Source organism: Camelus bactrianus, chromosome 14, assembly GCF_048773025.1.
Source record: "Camelus bactrianus isolate YW-2024 breed Bactrian camel chromosome 14, ASM4877302v1, whole genome shotgun sequence".
Classification (NCBI taxonomy): Eukaryota; Metazoa; Chordata; class Mammalia; order Artiodactyla; family Camelidae; genus Camelus; species Camelus bactrianus.
In genome coordinates this window covers 8,651,361-8,670,945 of record NC_133552.1, presented here as the reverse complement: position 1 = coordinate 8,670,945, position 19,585 = coordinate 8,651,361, and the positions used below count along the sequence as shown (strand labels likewise).

Here is a 19,585-nt window from a genome sequence, read left to right as displayed (position 1 = left end):
AACCCGGCGCCTATTTCTCTCCCTGGTTCCTTTACAAGGTCTGGCCTCATGGACATACTTAAGCTTTCCCTTCAGTCTAGACCCAGCTGCTGTCACCCTGATGAGCACAGCTTCCTCCTAACCGATCTCCCTGACTCCTGCCCCGTCACCAGATGAATCTGATTATATACTGTGTTTCCTTATTCCACACTGGCGCCAACGCACTGGTTATCAACAAGCCAGGGTGCATTTAAATGATGGGCAGTGAATGAGGAGGGACAGACTGAGAACATTTCTGGGCCTCTTGGCTACAAGGATAAGGATACTTTCACGGGGAAAGGAGGACTGATATCTCAGCCTATCTAACCTTGTCCATCAGTCAGCAATCTCCAGAAACACCCCCATTCTGCAGAGGCTCTCATGGTATATTTCTATTTTGGTGAGTGTCTTGCCTTCCTCAAAATGCCATAAGCTTTCTAAGAGTAGAGACAGTGCCTCAAGCTGTTAGTTTATCCTCCACCATGGCCAGCAGGGCACAAGCTACCTCTGTGAACTTGGTCACCTTGGGCAAGTCATGTGATTCCTCCTACAGAGGGAGGCCAAGGATACTTGCCTCAAAGTAGTTTCAAGAGTTGAATTAAGCAATGCAGCTAACATGAGTACCATGGTTACTGACACACAGTGGGTGTTGAGCAAACTGTGGTAATTATGATTATTTCCTGAGTAGAATGCAGTTGGGAAGTGAGCATTTGCTTCTCTGAAATTCTGCCTGTGAGACAAAAAGGCAGGTGCCGTGAGCAACAAAGGCCCTAAAACCAGTCATCACGGCCAGAATTTCATCCAAGACTTGTATTTGGAACGACAAGGCTTGTATGCAAAGCAGCTGGTTTTCAGAAAACATCTAGCCTGTCCATAGAGATCAGCAGCACCATCCTCAACCACCAGAAATCTCCAAACAGAAAATGATCTGTTCCTGTAAATCTCAGCGTGCCCCTCTTCCAGAGCAGCGTTGCAATGACTTTATCTCGAAGTGCATCTTAATCTCTCCACCCTTTTCTCTTGGACAAGCAGCCTCAGTATTGAGCTGTTCTTCATCTGCCGTGGAGAAAAGGTGCAACTCAGCTCCTTGAGAGAAGCCATCCATGCCCCAGAAAGAAAGGCAAGGTTTTAGTCTCCCCCTTCCCCTCTTTCGAAAAAGGTCATTAAAAAAGTTACTGTTTCTTTGCTACCACTAGATGGTACTAGCCAGCTGCTTGTCATCGTTTTCATTTTTTTTTTTTTTTTTTTTTTTGTTTACTGCCTCTGAGCAGTAAACCAAGAGACCGATTATAATACCTTGTTTTGCAGAGATGGGACTTAGAGAGACCTTGGTCAGTCACTGGGAAGTCACTAAAGATGCCATTTCTGAGCTGTGTCAGCACTTCCCTTCAGCCTTCATTTATATAAAGTCCCTCTCTGCCTTATCCTTGATAATGGAAATGTTTAGTCATCATACAGATGACTCATGCCCCTTTGCCCCTGTGTCTGGAAACTTAGGAAGACCTGGGAGAGATGCGGAGCGCGGTGCCTGAATTGAAGGCAGACACTGAAAACGGGCTTTCCCACTACTCTGAGCAGTCCTGTCCTGCTGCGTCTTTATTTAGAATGTCTCCTTCCTCTTGCTTCAGGTTCCCTGCACATCCCCAATGCCTTCAATTTCCCGTACAGATGCTTGGACCATCCTTCTTTTCTTCTGGAAGGGAAAGGTGGCAGTGACTACTGAAATAAGCCACGGGAGATACTGGGAGAAACTGGAGAGTGTGAGCCTGCCATCTGATCATTTTCTTCCCTAAGTTGGTGTAAGAGAATTGGCAGGCTGCTTCCCAACGCCCGACGCTCTTTATGATATTAGATGCCACTACAGCCCAGGCTCCCCTGGGATGGATGGATTGTAGGGAGTGAGGAAAGGGGTCCCAGCACTGGAACCGAGAAGAACCCTGTGAGCACCTCCCCCTCCAAGTACAAAGGACCTCTATGTCCTCCCCTGCCTCTTGTTTGTAGAACACCTGACATCTCCCAGGCCTCCCTAAGTCACAAAAAGAGCAGGCTCAAGCAGTTAATGACAGGACAATAGGGTCACAGACTCAGTGTCTGATGCACATTCCTGACTTGTTTTACAAATATACTCTAACTGCCACCACAGGGAAAAAGCTAACTAAACGATGACCAGACTGCAGCCATGACAATAAGCGACTCCATCTTGAGCAGGACTGAACCTGTGTGGTTAGCACAATTCCAAGAGCTAGTCTTAAGAAAATGGGGTTAACACTACTGCTCACAATAGCTTATATCTTTGTGGGCATCAAAATAGCTGTAGCTTGTTCTGTCCATGTATGTAAGCGGGCAACTAAAACTGTCAGCAACAAGATGCTTCAAATCCAAGTCGATATCTTCAACTCTAAGACCTCAATGCCCTTTCTCAGCATGAAGCAGTTACAGAAGACGGACCTTCATCCCTAATCCCACAGAAATGGAATGATATCTGACAGGGGGATTTGTAAGCAGCTCTTGGCAGGAAATCACCCTCAGCAGGAAGCCCCTTTTGCCTTGTCACTTTAGCAAAGCTACGTTGTTACTAACTTTTAAATCAGGAGTCCCCATATTCTATTCATCTGTGGCCCAAGTACTCCTTTCAAATCTTTTGATCACACAATACCTGGCCTAACCTGTTGGTTCTTCCCACAGATCAAAGAAAGGGAAATGAAGAATGAGTAATTAACAGATGACCAGGTCTCTTCCCCAGCCTCCCCTTCAGTAATCTTCTGAACAAGCTGCGGGAACGAGACAGCATCTAAAGAAGGACCATGAGAAGTCAACAAGACTGAGCGCAGTGGGAGGTGACGATGAGTCTGACCCCTATCTGAATGATTAACTGAGATTAAGTCCCCTTTTCCCTTTAAAAACTTTCACAGCGAGCAGAATCTTCAGAGTTGGTTTTGGGAGGACATGAGTCTGCCTTCTCCCCAGATTGCTGGCTTTCTAGTTAAAAGCAACATTCCTTTCTGTCAATAATTGCCTCTTGGTGTTGATTGTTGAGCAGGGAGCAGCTGCACCTGAGTTTGGGAACAGTGCCTGACTGCAATTTATAGTAAAGTCTATGAGGAAACAATGGGGGGTATTATGCTAACCCAAGATTAGTTAGGAGTAATCACTTGAGGATTGGTATCTCTGAGAGATTGCAGATTCATGCAAAATATTTTAGCTGAAGCAACACTGACCTATGACCCAGACTTACTTTTAATTCTAACACAACTTCTGTTTAACTGTGGAAAATTGGAACAATTCCTCAATCTTTCTGAGCCTCAGTTTCATAGCTGAAAAAAAATCCTTTTTCTGTAGGATTATTAAAAGGACAGAGAGAAATAGAGCTTGTAAAGCTCCTGGCATTTATCAGGACTTCCCAGATGACCCCCACTCCTCTAGGTAGCTACAAAGCAAGGGAACAGCCACCACCCGGTAGGCCCTCCCTAGGCTAGATCTTGAGTTCCCAGGACCTGGTCATCAGCCACTGGAATTAACATAAGATGTAGGGAAACCTTGAATCTCAGACCTTTGCTTTCACCCTTCATAACAACAGCAGTGGCTTCCACATCTGTTTATATGCCCCATTCTTCTTGAGAAGGGGCGCCTGCAGATCTCAGCAGAGATTACCATCAGTGAGACAGCTGCATATTTCTATCCATTTTCATAAGGAAGTATTTCATTTTCTTAAATGAGACTTTTCTTTTGAAAAGAGAAACAATTTTGCTTCATTTTATTTCCCCAGAAGTACTTCCAAATGGCCAATGTGACAAATCAAAGGGACAATGTGAAATGATGGTGTAATTTTTCGTATCTTAGTTGAAGGAAAGTATAGTAAAATTATCAGGTTGCATCATACAAAGAACTGCTACAGGAATACAGCATGACACTAAGCTAACATATGGAATATTTGTTTCTGGGCACAGAGAACAATACATTTAAAAAGCAGTAATTTGAGCTGACTATAACACACTCTAAATACATGAGGAAAGGACTGTTGAAATTTTACTTCTTTTAGTAAAAGTTATTCAACAGCCTCCTGCAAGGAAGTAGCTGAAGTGAGCAGAGTGTCATGTTAGGGAAAGAATTAAGTGATCTTCCAGGTATCATTAAAAACTGTAGGCACCTCTAAGCAGTCACAGTGAAAGGAGCACAAAAGCAAAAGAAAGCTAAGCAGGGAGGGGAGCCTACACTGGCAGGAAGTACAAAGAATAATATATCTGGTACTACAGTTTCTGTTTTGTGCTTTCAAAGGACCCGAGACCTTTAGAATGTTTCATTTAAAAACTTCAAGGTTAGATCGAAAACTTTGGTGTATTTGGTAGCGGATGGCTGCAGTTTTGTTCTGGAAATGATTCCGAAAGGGACCCATTTCTTGGACCATAACAGACTATTATGGCAGGTGGTCCAGAGGCTTTGGTTACCGCAAGCAGGGCCTAGTCCTGCAACAGCACACTGAGCAGCCTGTCAGTGCAATCCTTGCCTGACCTGGGAATGAGCATTTCTGGTGTCATGGGACAAATTGGTCACGAAATGCCTCCCAAAACTTGGGTGAAACTAAGACTGAAAGGAAAGATGTTATAAAATAACAAAAGCCCCCACCATCCAGTTCTTCAAGAATCAAGCTGTTGGCCACTGCAGCCACTCACCTTCAACACACTCTGATTAGGATGAGGTGCTCTGTTCTGGGAAAATTGGCAGAACAGGCCTTCAGACAGTTAGGTATTTTCAGGGAAAAAATTTTATGAACCTGGATTCTTGCATCTTCCTATACTTGGAAAAGCACTAAAACCATTAACTAAATGACTGTTCCTCATGACTAGCAGCAACTTTTTACCAAGATGTATGCTTGACTGCACGTACCCCCTTCACCAAAATCACATGTATACTGACCTCTCTCCCTCTCTCTCTTCGGGACAGTTTTCCAAGAGCCTGTCACCCAGGTTAGAATCCTCAGTTTGGCTCAAATAAAATTTTCCATTTCTTTCTTAGATTGACTATTGATTAATTTTTTTCTTGACATGTCTGAAGTAATTATTTTGGAACTCTGGAGTCTATTAAAGGCTTGAAACTACCAGGGGAAGGCTTGGATGATAAATTAAGGTTTGGAAGATAAGTTTTGGTTAATTTTGGCCAACTTCAGCTCTTAGCACATTAGCAGCTACCCACCCACCAACATGACAGCCGTGCACATGTCCCTAAAGCAGTTCACACATAACTTATGAGAGCCAGAGAACGTTAAAAGGACGTTATCCTCCAAACATCGGAGATCTGTGCTCTGATCACTGATTGTCACTTCTGATCAAAAGGTTCAGACCAGCAGGCAGGCAGCCATTGCTGAAAACTTCTCCCCTCCGGCTGAAGAAAAGCCTCTCCCTCTCTGGTTGAAGTGACATACAAGGGATTTAAAGGGCCAGTGCCCCCTCCACACACTTTATTTTTCTCTTTATCTCCCTTTGGGAGCCAGACATTGAAGACTAGGATATATAAAAGCAACCACATATACAGGAGAAATGAGAAAGTCACCACATGTGCCCAGGGGAAGGTGTAGCCTCAGACAATACCTAAGAAGGCCTTCAGTTTACACCTCAGGCTTATCTTCAGTATAGATGCAACCTACAATTAAACAAACAAACACACAAACAAAACCCCAGCAAACCCTGGGGAAAGAGGGGAATCTGATATCTAGAATTACATCATTGGATTCAAATGTCCACTTTTTAACCAAAAAAAAAAAAAATCATAAGGCAAACAAAGAAGCAAGAAAGTATGGCCCTTGCAAAGGAAAAAATAAAGTAACAAAAAATATCCATGAGCAACACTTGATGGCATATCTACTAGACAATAGCTTCAAAACAATTATTTTAAAGGCTCAAGAACTAAAGGAAGACATGGAGAAAAGAAGAAAAAGTTGTTACATCAAAAACATAAAGGGGTCAGAAAAAGTGTAGTTTTTGTTTGTGATTGATGTTACTATCAAGAGAAAATAGACTATGCTTTATGTAAGCTTCATGGTAAACACAATGCCAAAATCTACAGTAGATACACAAAAGACAAATATATGATATATAGTATAAATATATATACATATATAATGTAATGTATCCTTTATATAATCATATATATATAATTAAAATGGAATACATTCATCAAGGGGATGTACAATCATAAATATACGCACCCAACATCAGAGAACAGACAAATATTAAGCAAATACTTACAGATTTGAAGGGAGAAATAGACAATTATACCATAATAGTAGGGGACTTCAATACCCCATTTTCAATAATGGATAGATCATCCAGACAGAAAATCAATGAGGAGACATTGGACTTGATCTATAATTTAGACCAAATGGACCTAACAGACATGTACAGAACATTCCCCTAACAGCAACAGAACACACATTCTTCTCAAGTGCACAAGGAGCATTCTCCAGGATAGAGCACATGTTAGGTCACACGCAAAAAAGCATTACTCACACTAAAACACGGAAGGAACCCAAGTGTCTATCAACAGATGAATGAATAAGCAAAATGTGACATATACATACAATAGAATATTATTTAGTCTTTAAAAAGAAAGAAATTTTGATACATGCTATAACATGGATAAATCTCGAGGACATTATGCTAAGTGAAATAAGCCAATACTGTGTTCTTCTCCTTATATGAGGTACTTACAATAGTTAGAATTATAGGGACAAAAAGTGGAATGGTGTTAGCAAGGGGATGGGGGAGGAGGGAATGGGGAGATATTATTCAATGAACAGAAGTCATACTGGCGTAAGGAGTAGGGCGGTCCTCTAAACTGATAAGACTAGGGTCATAATAAAAATGAGAGATTTGGAGCCAGACACAGACAAAAAGAACACTATGTGGAGATAAAGGCTGAGATCAGGGTGATGTATCATCTACAAAGCAAGGAACAACAGATACTGCCGGCAACTAGCAGAAGCTAGGAGGGAGGCCTGGGACAGACTCTTCTGCAGCTGTCAGAAGGAGCCAACCCTGCCAACACTTGGATTTCAGACTTCAAGACTTCTAGAATCCAGAACTAGGAGACAATATACTTCTGCTACTTAAGCCACTCAGTTTGTGATTCTTTTGTGACAGCAGACCTAGAAAACTAGAGTTGTCTCTGGGTATCTGCAGGGGATTGGTTCCACATGGATGTTCAAGTCCCTTATATTAAGTGGCGTGGTACAACCAGTACAGTCGACCCTTCATGTCCATATCCATGGGTTCCACATCCGTGGATTGAGTCAATCACAGATAGAAATTTCTAAGGTTGACTGAAACTCCAGATGTGAAATCTGGGAATATAGAGGGCCAACTGTATATCTATTGAAAATAATTCACAGGTAAGTGGACCCTTGAAGTTCAAACCTGTATTGTTCAAGGGTCAATTGTAATATAATTTCAAACCCCCAAAGTTCTCTCTGCCTCTTTGCTGTCAGTTCTCACCCCATTTCTGACCCCCAGAGACAACTGAATTGATTTCTGCCCTTACACATTTCCCTTTTCCAGAATTCTGTATAAATGGAATCACACAGTGTGCAATGGCCTTTTGTGCCTGGATTCTTCCTAGTGTTAAGCTTTGGGGACTCAGTCTTGTTACTACTGGCATCAGCTGTTTTCTTCCTTTTATTGCCATGCGGTATTCCATTGTATGGATGTACCACAATTTGTATATTCACTTACGAGTGGATAGACACTTGCATGGTTTCCAGTTTGGGGCTTTATGAATAAATCTGATATTAATATTTATATACTGGTTTTCATGCGTGAGCCAATTTTGAAGTTTTGATTTTTTTAAATTATTTTTTTCTAACTTCATAGTGTCCAAGTAGCGGAACATTAGTGGTCTTGTAAGTCACTGTGATATAGGCGGTCTCGGGAATTAAGGAAGGCTAGCTCAGGTGGTTTTAACTGGATATGTCACTCTAAAACCTCCCCTTCATCCCCACTCTGCTTTGGTATTCCATTCAGTTTCAAATGCAGTTGTCTGATCTGACTCACATCTCAATTCCAGGCACTTGTTAGAAATTACACTGGTTGCAAAATGGCAGGAAGAAAAGATCAAATCTCTTTTGGATTTAAATTTGGAATGAAATTGGACTTTTGTTTAAATTCAATAGAAGCAGTTAACAAAGGAATGAAGACCTTAAAGATGTTTCATTAAAATTACCCATAATGCTACTCTGAGTGATTCATGGTTTTAAGCATTTAAATGAATCATATTCACCCAAGTGCCTAAACTAGTCTCTGTTGTAAATGAGGTACTTAGGGAAACTGTATTAACCATTGAAGCACCATGCAAATTCTCGCCAGCTCAGGTCCTGTCTCCTTCAAGGAGGAGGCTCATTAAAACCATGTAATGTGTGTATCTCCGTTTAATTCAGTGTGCGTGTGTGTGTTGCCTAATTTATGTTATGATATTTAATCTCCAAAAAAGCTCAGGTGTCACTGTCAGAGAGCTCTAGAACAAAAAGAGCCTTGTAGAGATTACTTTATTCTTTATGATTAAATAATCATGAAGCAGCTACCACTTACTGAGTGGTTTCTATGTCCCAGGAATTAAACTGGCCTATTTGTTCATATTTAATTTAATGTAATTAATTCATAGCAACTTTACAGTATATTAAGGGGGTAAAAATTAGTGGTGAAGAGAAGGAATTTGGAATCTGACAGAACTGGAGTCTAATTTTGCCTTTATCACTTACCATCTATGTGATCTTAGATAAATTTCTTAATCTCTTAAAGCTTTTTTGTTTGTTAAGTGTTAACAAAAGTCACAAGACCTCCGTTATAACATGTTACTGAAAGGACAAATTAAATAATGTATATGAGATGTCTAATACCTCATACACTCTCAGGAGAAGGAATTACATTGCTTACTTTTACATAGATGATGAAATGGAGGCTCAGAGAAGTGAATTAATTTGTTCAAGATCACATATAAGTGGCCGAGTCAGGTTATACATCAAAAGACAACCACCCCTGCCTTTCCTTATAAATGCTCACGTCTTCCACTCTTTACTCATCCCTGTAGCACTTGCTACACGTAAGTACTTGAGGAAATTGTGGCAGATTAGTTGAGGGCAGAGGAATTAATGTCGGAAAGGGCTCTCTCCATGCAGCCTGCTGTCTACGTAAGGTTAGCTCAAGCCTTCAAACCCATCTCTGAGGAAGCCCAAACCACACTGAAATTTCCACGCAGTCCTAGAAGGTCCACATGCCCGTGGCCTCCTCTGCTGCTGGGTTTCTGCCTCTGCCTGTGTGACCCTGGTCTCCAAATGAGACACTGAGTTTCTTCACTGGCCTTCATTAAAATAAAGTGTGGGAGCCCACCCTGACCCCAGTGTTCATATGAAGATTATTTTAAACTGAAGACATTTGAGATATAATAGAGGCAGAACGAAGCTTTGTCAGAGCTTCTCTTACCTGACTAAAGGCAGAATCATCTTACAGGTCGCCATACATCCCCTCGATGTGGGGAGCTTTCCCCCCAGTAAGGAAAGGACCACTCACACCGGGATAGAGAGGCTGCGAAAATGAACATTATTACAAACTGCCATAACTTCCATTTCTTCTCCTGGAAGCTCATTTGTTTTTCCAGAGAAGCCCTTTCTCTTCATCCCCTTCCTCGTATTAAGTTGGCATGTAACCCCCCATCTCTAGCTATTCAGGGAGCCTCTTCTCTGAATGTTCCCACACACGTAATAAACTTTTCTATGACTGTTCTCACAGACATAATAAACATTTCTCCTGGTGATACGTCTACTGCCAGTTAATTTGCACGCTCCCCCATCACTGGAAATAAGTTGGTGGAGGGAAAGTTTTTCTTCCCCCCAAAAGTTCCATGTATCTTCACACATGCATGTGGAGTAGACTTTCCTGAGAGCGGGGAAGTAACAGGGAAGGTTGACTCTCAACTACTCTCTCTATTATGACATAATCCATCCTAAGTACAGACTTTTCCAACCAGCGCCACCAAGGGGCCCAGCAGACAGGATGCTTCCTTTTAATAAACACTCTACTTCAGCGGTAACTGAGGCTGTAAGTAATGTTTTCTGTTAAACACATGTTCAGCTGTCTGTGCTACTCTTGGGCATACACTGCATCGTAGTCCACTGGGGTTTTATTGTTCTCTCCTCATCATGGCATAAGAAGTAAATGCATTAAGGGACTAAAAGAGTTACATGCTTTTCATGCTGTTTATTTGATTTGGGGGAATCATAGGCTATAGTCATATTTTCATATTAAGCCCGAATAGGTTAGTCTCATTGCTCTTAGAAACTAAATTCCCCACCATAGCTTTCAGATCTTCCTTTTCAGCCCCATTTCTTACCAATCTTATTTATTCTACTGCCCTCTTTAAAGACTTCTGCTCACTTCCCATGGCCTGCCAAAAAATAAAAATAAATAGGAAAGGAAAGAAAGGAAGAAAGAACGGACTTTTGTGATCTGGACTCTGCCTACCTCTTCCCACAACATGATGTCCAGCTGAGTAAAACTGAGCTTCTCACTAACTAATAAATAGATTAAAATTCAAAGTGGGCACTATGCCCCCAATCACGGAGATTGCCTTATTTCCACTATATCGTGTCTTTAACACTCCCCTTTGTTCTCGTATTCAAGCCCCTCCTCACTCTCCACAAAACCCCCAGCCCTTCCTGTGAACCTCAGCCTCTCTCAGTAGAGTCTCCCTCTTCTAACAATCTCCATCCAGTTTTTTGTTCTAACCTCCCAGAACTTTATAACCTCTTCTATTTAGATGCAGAGCGTCTGGAAGAGCAGGTCTGGCCAGGGCTGGATCCTACACCAGGCAGGACACGACCCAGCCTAAGAAGCCATTGACTCAAAGCTTCTCATCTTGTTAAGCCAGATTCCCAACTGAATTAATTTCATTAATTTAAAATTCAATGCAATGAATTTATAATAAGCAATACAAGCAACCTGATTCCTAAGGGCACCCTTTCAACCTGAAACAGTTAATGTGCAAGTTGACCACAAGGGAATGACTGTGAGCTTCTGGTCCTGTTCATGAGCCAATTAGGGACTCCAGCAAGTGTTTGGAGCTACAAATAAATGAGTTTCCTGCTAAGTGAGCCATCTGGGATTGTCCCCAGGAAGCTTCTAAAAGTCAATAAATTCTCTTGAGGAAACTGTCTCTGCGTTTCTACCACCAGCTGCCAGGCTCCCACCGGGAGATCGCCAAGGGTAGCCCCAGATTATGCAGACCACAACTTGACAAGCTTCAGTGTCAGGAGAACAAGCAGCTTTACCTAAAACAACTGCATTTTTCTTGACCAACGTGGCCTCTGACCTCCTCCTAACACCGAGACTTTCACAGCAATGATTCTTTCCTTTTTCCTCAGGTTGATGTTTCCAACCTGATTGGTTAACTGTGGCCTCTTATCCCTCCTGCACATACCTAAAATATGAGGCAAATATATTCATTCACCTGGTCCAAATACATGATGATTCTTAATCACTTCAATTCCACTTGCCACCATTTCTTTCAAGAGGAACAGTACTTGCTTCTTCTGACACAGTGAAATGAATATTGAGCCCTTGGGAATTCTGGATATTTGGTCGGAGAGCAATCTTCTCTTCTCTGCATTATCTACACACTGATTTTCAGTCTTATTTTGATCTTCTGCATTAGGATAAACATTTGAATTTTTCTAGATGTGCACCCATATACCAAATTCCCACAATGAAAGGACTACTATGAATCACCGGGACCATCTAGACAATTTCAGACAAAATGCTTATGTCCAAGTGACACGGGATAATTACATCATTCCTGAATTACTCTAAGTTATGGAGATACAGTAATAATTCTACTCATGCAATATTCCCTGAGGAAATAGTACCCGGCATATTAGTTTGGACTTCAGAAAAAAACTTTCTTTTAACCTATGCTATGGGAAAACCCCTGAATACCGTGGGCAGCTGGTTCTTCAGTAAAGTGGCAAAGATGCACCATGATGCCCAGCCATTTCAGCCTTTGCAGGGGTCATTAAGGAGAGATGTTAGTCCTATTCACTGAGAATCTCATCTGTCTTTTGTGTGATAAATGCATATGCCACAAACATCTTAGCAGAGCACAGTTCATAGACTGTTATCAGAGAAACATCTTACCAAAGAGATAGAGAATTTTAACTTCTTAAAATTTTGAAGGGCTTAATTTTTGAAGACTTTTTCCAGGAATCTAAATTCCTGTTGGTAAATTTTAAAATTCTGTCAAATCAAGTATCTGGTATCGCAAAAATCTTTGCTTTGCTAGATATAAGCAATAAAATTTATATAATTTCTCAAGTCAAGAATGTGATAGAAAATGGTTTCACGAGCGTCTCCAAACGACTGACAAGTTTTAAGGTTGCAGGCTAGGCCACATCTCATGCTGCTGAGGTTTCGCACAAAAAGGAGAGGATTCCTCAGGAGAATTCTAATAAGCAATTGAATCTCAGTCCTTGAGCTTCTTAAGGAGTGAGTCTACAGACTGGAGCAGATATAAGGAAGCTAGTATATCAATGAACCCTTGATTTGATCCTATGCACCCCTGAGTACATTTCTCCTCCATTATCTGTGTGTGTGTGCGTGTGCAGGCACAGGCGTGGGCACGGGGATGATGTACTTATACTGGGTGAGGGTGCACAGTCTGGGAGAACATGTTTCTCTTACTGCGTGTTTAAATTCAATTTTAGCTTCTCTGCATTATCTATACACTGACATTTTTGTATGTAGGCAATATACTATCATCTCAAAGGGATGGTGTTGTAAGAGCTGATTAACAAACCAATTTCACCCTTTTAAGCCAGCCTTCCTCAAGTGAGATTCTGTGACAGAATTAAGTCCTAAAAAAATTATTTGAGTTACTAGTTTCTTAACTCTCTCAAAGTTGGTACTTAGCTAGCACCATTCTGGATGCACAGAAAGAAGTCAATTCATCACATACAATAGACACCTTAGAGTCTAAGTGTGTGTGTGTATATTCTATATTTACATACATAATATATGAGTCATCACATATATATACGACTCTGCAGTATATTAAAATAGTGTATAATTCTAATTTTGCTACATGCAAAATTCAGAAAATGGGTATGATAGTGAAAAAGAAAAAACAGACTCAGGCTATCTAATACATTACAATAGAAAGGCCATCTTTTTATTTTTTACATCTATTCCATGTGAGTCTCACAAACACACTGTAATCTTAATCCATTTAATAGAGTCAGAAACTGAGTCTCAGGGAGGGCAGTGCTAGTCTCCAAGGAGCGCTGCGCTATGGACCATTGCTCCTTGGATCCTGGGCTGGTCCTGAGGCTCGCTGCCACTAGCGGAGCACGGCAGAACGGAGGCAGCATGTCTGGTGAGGCTAACTGGGAAAAAGTACTGTTTCTTCTGTCTTGATCTCTTAGAAGCTGTAAGGATTCACCTGGAACCCCAGAGTTGGTCTGAAAATTATTTTAAGCCGAAGACATTTGAGATTGAACAGATGTAGAAAGACATCTTCTCCAAATTTCCCTTATTTGACTAAAAGTAGAAACTTCCGAGAAATGAGGACTGACATAATTCTTTCCTTGAGGAGTCTTTTACTCCCAGGAGAGAGACCTAGAGTAAAAGTGCCATACAGCCCTTCTCTGTGGGGAGTTTTCTGGCCTTGAGGAAGACCAAGTCATACTTGCAGAGAGGAGCACTATCATAAACTTTCTTGTCTTCCATTTGTTCTGCTAAAAACCCATTTGTCTTTCCTAAAGAAACCCATTTGTTCTTCCCACAAGGGCCTCTTTCATCCTTTCTTTTCCCTCCCTTAAATATACAAGCCTCTAACTTTAATCATTTAACCAGCCAGTTACTTCTTTGGTTGGCTCCTGTGTGTACAACCCTTTTGTCCTGCTAATCTGTCTTTTGTCAGTTTAATTTGCAGACTCCCAGAAATTGAACCTAAGACAATAGATTTAATTTGCAGACTCCCAGAAATTGAACCTAAGACAATAGAGGAAAAGTTTTTTCCTCCTTGACAAAACATTCGTTCTTGGAGCCTGAGCCTCCGTGTTAGAAGTCCAACTGTCCTGACACCATCCTGCTGTGAGGAAGTCCAACCTAGCCAGGTGGACAAGCCAGGTGTAGAGAGAGCAATGCTAGCTCATAGGTATCAGACTTGGAACTCTAGACCAGAGCAGCTGCCAATACCAGTGACCTCATTTGACTCCACATGGAGAAGAATAACCCGGCAAACACATGCCTGAATTTCTTAACTCATGAAATTTTGGAACGTAATAAAATGGTTGTTGTTTTAAGCTATTAGGTTTTGGGTGCTTTGGTAGGTGGCAGTAGACGACTGTGACAAGGACGTTAAGTGGCACATTCTAGACCCACGGTCTCCTAGCAGCAAAGCCAAAACAAAGCCAAGGTTTCTAATCTGCAGTCCCTGAGCCAGGTTTAATGCTGAGATACTGAAGCTTCTCATGGTAGGACTTCAAAGAAGTTACTTGTGCCCCCAGGACCCCTGGCCAACACTGTTGATAAATTCTCCTCTGTAACATTCTGCTTTAATTAAGTGAAGATAATACGATGCCAATAATACTATCTATCATTTTATGCCTCCCTTTGAATAACTTCACAAATCTTCCCTTAGGAGTAAGCCTGGTAGAGGAGACAGAAAACAGTTAATATGATTTGGGGTTGGGGCAGATTTAGCAAATAAAAATGCAGGATGCCCTGTTAAATCTGAATTTCATATAAACAGCACATTTTTTTTTCTAGTATAAGTACGTACTATCCAATATTTGGGACATACTTATATTTTTTTAAAATAGCAGGCATTTATCTGAAAAATAGTATGCAATCTTTTTTTAAGTTTATATTTTCAGAAGAGGAAGGGAAATTGATGCTTAAAACACAACCTTCTTTTATCTGGAAAATTCACACATGTAAATTGCTTAAAGATGTCCCATTCATGTTAGTGCTTTAACTTGCTAGCTCTAAGACTGTGTTTTGGAACTACAACGCAAGCACACTTCTGCGACATGGTCCCTTACCATATTCTCTTGGCATATGTTTTCTTGTAAGGCAATAAAATGTCAGGGAAAAAAAGGAGAAGGAGGAAGAGAGAGGGACAGAAGAGGTATAGGAAAATGTCAAGAGCATCATTAGCTCCAACTTTGCCATCAAAACATGCCACCTCCAAAAGGTTAATTGTGTGCTGGCCACTTCAACAGGAGATTTACCATGAAAACAGGAAAGAATGTGGAAAAATTAATTCTAGGAAGTATTCTCGTGTTTCTTAACACAACTGCTTAGAGAGTCTAGGCTTACAGGAAGCGGATGTTCTGGATAGCGTCTCCTGGCTGTTATTCAGGCTGGCCTGCATGGTAAGCACAGCCTTATGTGATAATGAGGGATAATGAATGAACGTGTGCTCACCAGTAGGCATACCTTTTCCTTGGCTCAGAATTTAAGAATAGGCAAGGTGCAAAGTTAGCTTTTCTTCTGTGATTTATGACATCGCAGCCTACTAACAGTAAAAGAAGTCTGGGTCAGGTATTAGGAGTCCCTGCCTTAGCGCCTAACCAGAACACCAGTCAAATTCAGTTAGCTCCTGGTGACCTCATCACTACTGGAGGAAGTTTAATTTCCATATTGTATTCCCTGGACCAGCAACGACAGGTTCATACACAAACTCATTCGAAAAACAAATGCTCACCCCTCTCCGCAACACTACTGATTCAGAAATGCTAGGGATGGGTCCCAACAATTATGTTTTATCAAGCTGATTCTGATGCTGGATAGGACTTGAAAACCAGTGATCTAGAGAACTAAGATTGACTAATTTTGGTGGTATTAGAAATTCTGTCATCTCTCCAATAATGTGAATTATATCTGTGTGTGTTCGGTTTTATGTTTGGTTTTTTATCTAAAATATTCTATCCTCCTTTTCTTCTGTAGCTATATAGAACTGTACTTGCTACTTTTCATGAGAATTATAGCAGAATCCAAATACAAGGGAAATCATATGATCTGCCAGATAAGAAGTGGCAAGTGCTAAGTGGGGGTTGGCTCTTCTTGTTAAGAAGGTTCTTGACATTTTGATCAGTGGCTTACAGACTTCTTATACCCCTAGTCACCTTATCTCTCCTCCAAGCACACTCTTACCTCCTCCTTTAATGGCTGCCAGGTTTAGCCAATAAAAATTACAATATATCCAATTAAATTTGAATTTCAGATAAACAACTTATTTATTTACTTTTTAGTATTAAGCATATCCCAGGCAATATTTAAGATATACTTATATTAAAAAAAACCTTTGTTTATCTGAAATTCAAATTTAACAGTGTCCTGAATTTTATCTGGTGGCCTTAACCCCATGGACAGTGAAAATGATGAGTAAAGAGAAAGCTCTGAAATTTCAATCAATTCAGTATATACACATGTACTTTTTCTATGAAGTAACAGAAACTAGTGTGTATTTCTACCATATCCTTCATGACTAATGAAATGATTTGCAAACAAGTGGTTTTGGCGGTGAAGTACTAGACTGTTTCCAACTCTTTCCTCACCATAGGCTTCCAGGCTACTTCACTCCTTGTCTCCGAGAGGGAGGCAGGACTAGGGGTGAAGGCGGCTTAAGTGTACACGCATGTGTAGGAGACCACAGCGTGTCAACCCAAATACGCCTCTTTGGAATAAGGATTATTTGGAGCAGATTATTTTAAGAGATAGCAAACACAAGAGAAGCACTAAAAATAGAGCATAAGTTACATTTCTGTAAAGGAAATTTGCCTTTAGAAAGGCAATCTCATTTGTAAAAATGTCTACCTCTCTGTACCAGGACGAAAAGGATGACTAAATCACAGAAGAATCTTACCAATGGAGAAGGGCGTGGATTAAATCCACATAACAAACCTTACAGTTGTTTGGCCTACTTTTCCTGGTCACTTTCCCATAATTTGCTTCCCCTACAACTGTCTTCCTTTGTTTTAGCTGAAGATGGTATTTAAGCTCAAGTTCTAGCCACCTCTTTGAGTTTACTCGCCCTTGAGTTTCTTCCATGCATAAATGAAATACACGACCTAATATATATATTTTTTTCTCATTAGTCTGTATTTTGTAACTGAGGCCTCAGTCAAGAACCTAGAAGGCTGGAAGGAATAATTTTTTCCTCTTCCACATGTGTGTAGGAATGTGTGGGTATACATGTGTGCATAGCTTTGGAGAGAGTAGAAAACATTCAAAGGCCATTTCCAATTGTATTATTTGGGGTCAGATGCTAGAACGCTCAGCTTTCTCAACCATAAAATAGGGAATTACCTCATAGGACTTTTGGAGCCTCAACTAAAATAATACTTTTAAAAGCACTTGGTAAACAATAAGATTCAGCATGAAATAGTGGAAAGTGCATGGGCTTAGGCATCAAATAGACCAAAGAATGAATCTCAGTTCAGAGACACATAAGCTGAGCAAGTTATTTAAATCTCTGAATGAGCTTCCTCATCTGTAAAGGAGGGATAACAACCTACCAACAGCTCTGCTATCAGGACTGACGGAAATAATGTAGGAAGTTACAGGAACAAAAGAGGCATCAGAGACAGTACATGAGCCAGTATATTATGGGTTAAAGTTTTGGAACTTCAGGTAGCGTAAAACTCAATCTTCTTTCTTGCTCTAGGTTACGATCTGATTTTAATAAGATCAGGGTGTATTATATTTTTTTAAAGTAATTAAAGGCAGCATAGATTTCTTTTTTTTTAATTTGCCACCCAGATTGCAGAATCTGACACCCTCATTAATGATTTAAAGAGCTACTTAGAACGTATTAGAGCAAAGTGACCAACTTAAATAATTTACAAACTGTTTAGGATTACTCCCTTCCACCCAGGATGGAAAGCAACCTTTATTCCTTCGTGGAAGACCTGAGGCTGAGAGTATTTTATTTGAATAAATTAAGAAGAAAAAAAACCCAATCTCCATTAATTTGCAGTGGAGTAATTTATTTAGCAATATCTATTTTTAATTTCTATTTGCAACTAGATTAAATATGTAAATATATCCACACCTCACCATGTATCAGGATGAGAGAATAGAGTAAGAAACTGTTTTCCAGTCAAGTCCACTGTCCAGGTTTCTTGTGACTAATGGCCTTGCTTCAAGTTAACTACATGAAGCAATTACTTTGAGTTACACTGAATTATCATACTGTACAGACACCTTTACCATTAACTGGCCCATTCTCCTGCATCCTATCATCTTTAGTAAATGAATTTTTAAAAACAGATTAGCAATATATGTGAGAAGTGTATTTTTTTTTTCAGTGGAATCTACTATAAAATGTAATCTTGAGGAAAATCACATCTGACTTGTGTTCAATGAACATTTTCTTTTCCAGGTTCAAATTTTGTGACCACTTGACCATTTGAGCTTTCAGTTAGGTTTTTTTGTTTTTGTTTTTGTTTTTTTTTCTCTTTCCAAACCAGTTGGGCTTTATTCATCATGGGGGAAATGACTGAAAACATAAACACACTGAGTTCTGAATGTTCAGATGTGAAGGGATTCAAAAACAGGCCACCACACTGTAAAACCTTACCTAAAACTGCGTGCAGAGCCCCGGAGGGCTCGTTAGTCCCCTGAATCACCAACAAGTACTGCGGATTCCAGTCCCACAGGCCACTCGTTCTGTGAGCCATTTATCTTTCTTACTCTGAATGTCAGTGTCCTAACCTAGAAAATGAGGGAAGTGAAGGGTGCGGGGTGTATGGTAGTTCACTGGAGCTGCCATGATAAAGTACTCTCGACGGGGACCACTAGACCAGGTGACTTAAGCAACAGAAATTAATTTTCTCACAAATCTGGAGGCTGCATCTAAGATCAAGGCATCAGCAGGTTGGTTCCTCTGAGACCTCTTTCATTGGTTTGCAGATGACAGCTTTCTCCCTCTGCCTTCACACAGCCTTTCCTCTCTGTGTGTTCTCCTCTTCTAATGACGTCAATCATATTGCATTATGGCTCATTCATGTGACCTCATTTTATCTGAATTACCTCTTTAATGGCCCTATTCTGAATACAGTCACATTCTGAAAGACTGGGGTTAGGACCCCAACATACAAATTCTGGATTCTGACCAAGAAGTAGTGTCCAGATTGCCTACCTTCTCTCCTTCCCTGGCCCCGCTCCCCAGTGGGGGCTGTTGGCAAGCCTCTTCCCACCAACACCAACCCGGTCATTTCCTTAGAGCCAAAGTATCAAGTAACCTTATATTAGTTACCTATTGTGGCTGTAACAGATTACCATAAACTCAGTGGCTTAAAGTAGCAGGTCCATTATCTTATAGTTCTGGGGGTCAGAAGTCTGGAATGCATCTCACTGGGCTAAAGTCGAGGAGTAAGCAGGGCAGTGTTCCCTCTGGAGGATCCATTTCCTTACCTTTTCCAGCTTCTAGAGAGTGCACATATTTGTTGGCTCACAGCTCCTGCCTCCATTTTGAGAGCCAGCAACATCAAGTCAAGCCCTTCTCATGCTGCCATCTCTCTGAT

The 19,585-nt window shown here is 40.8% G+C and overlaps 1 long non-coding RNA gene across 6 annotated transcripts in view; it reads right to left on the bottom strand.

Moving 5' to 3' along the window:
- LOC123615799 (uncharacterized) overlaps positions 1-19,585 on the bottom strand; it is a 212,715-nt gene that overhangs the window by 174,866 nt on the left and 18,264 nt on the right. The window contains exon 1 of one of the 6 annotated variants that reach the window (XR_012511659.1): positions 9,486-12,043. The exons of 4 other annotated variants lie outside the window; for them this stretch is intronic. This is a non-coding gene — a long non-coding RNA (uncharacterized LOC123615799). Of the gene's footprint in view, positions 1-9,485; positions 12,044-19,585 lie in introns of those variants that run through there. One more of the 6 variants, XR_012511658.1, reaches the window with a different exon arrangement.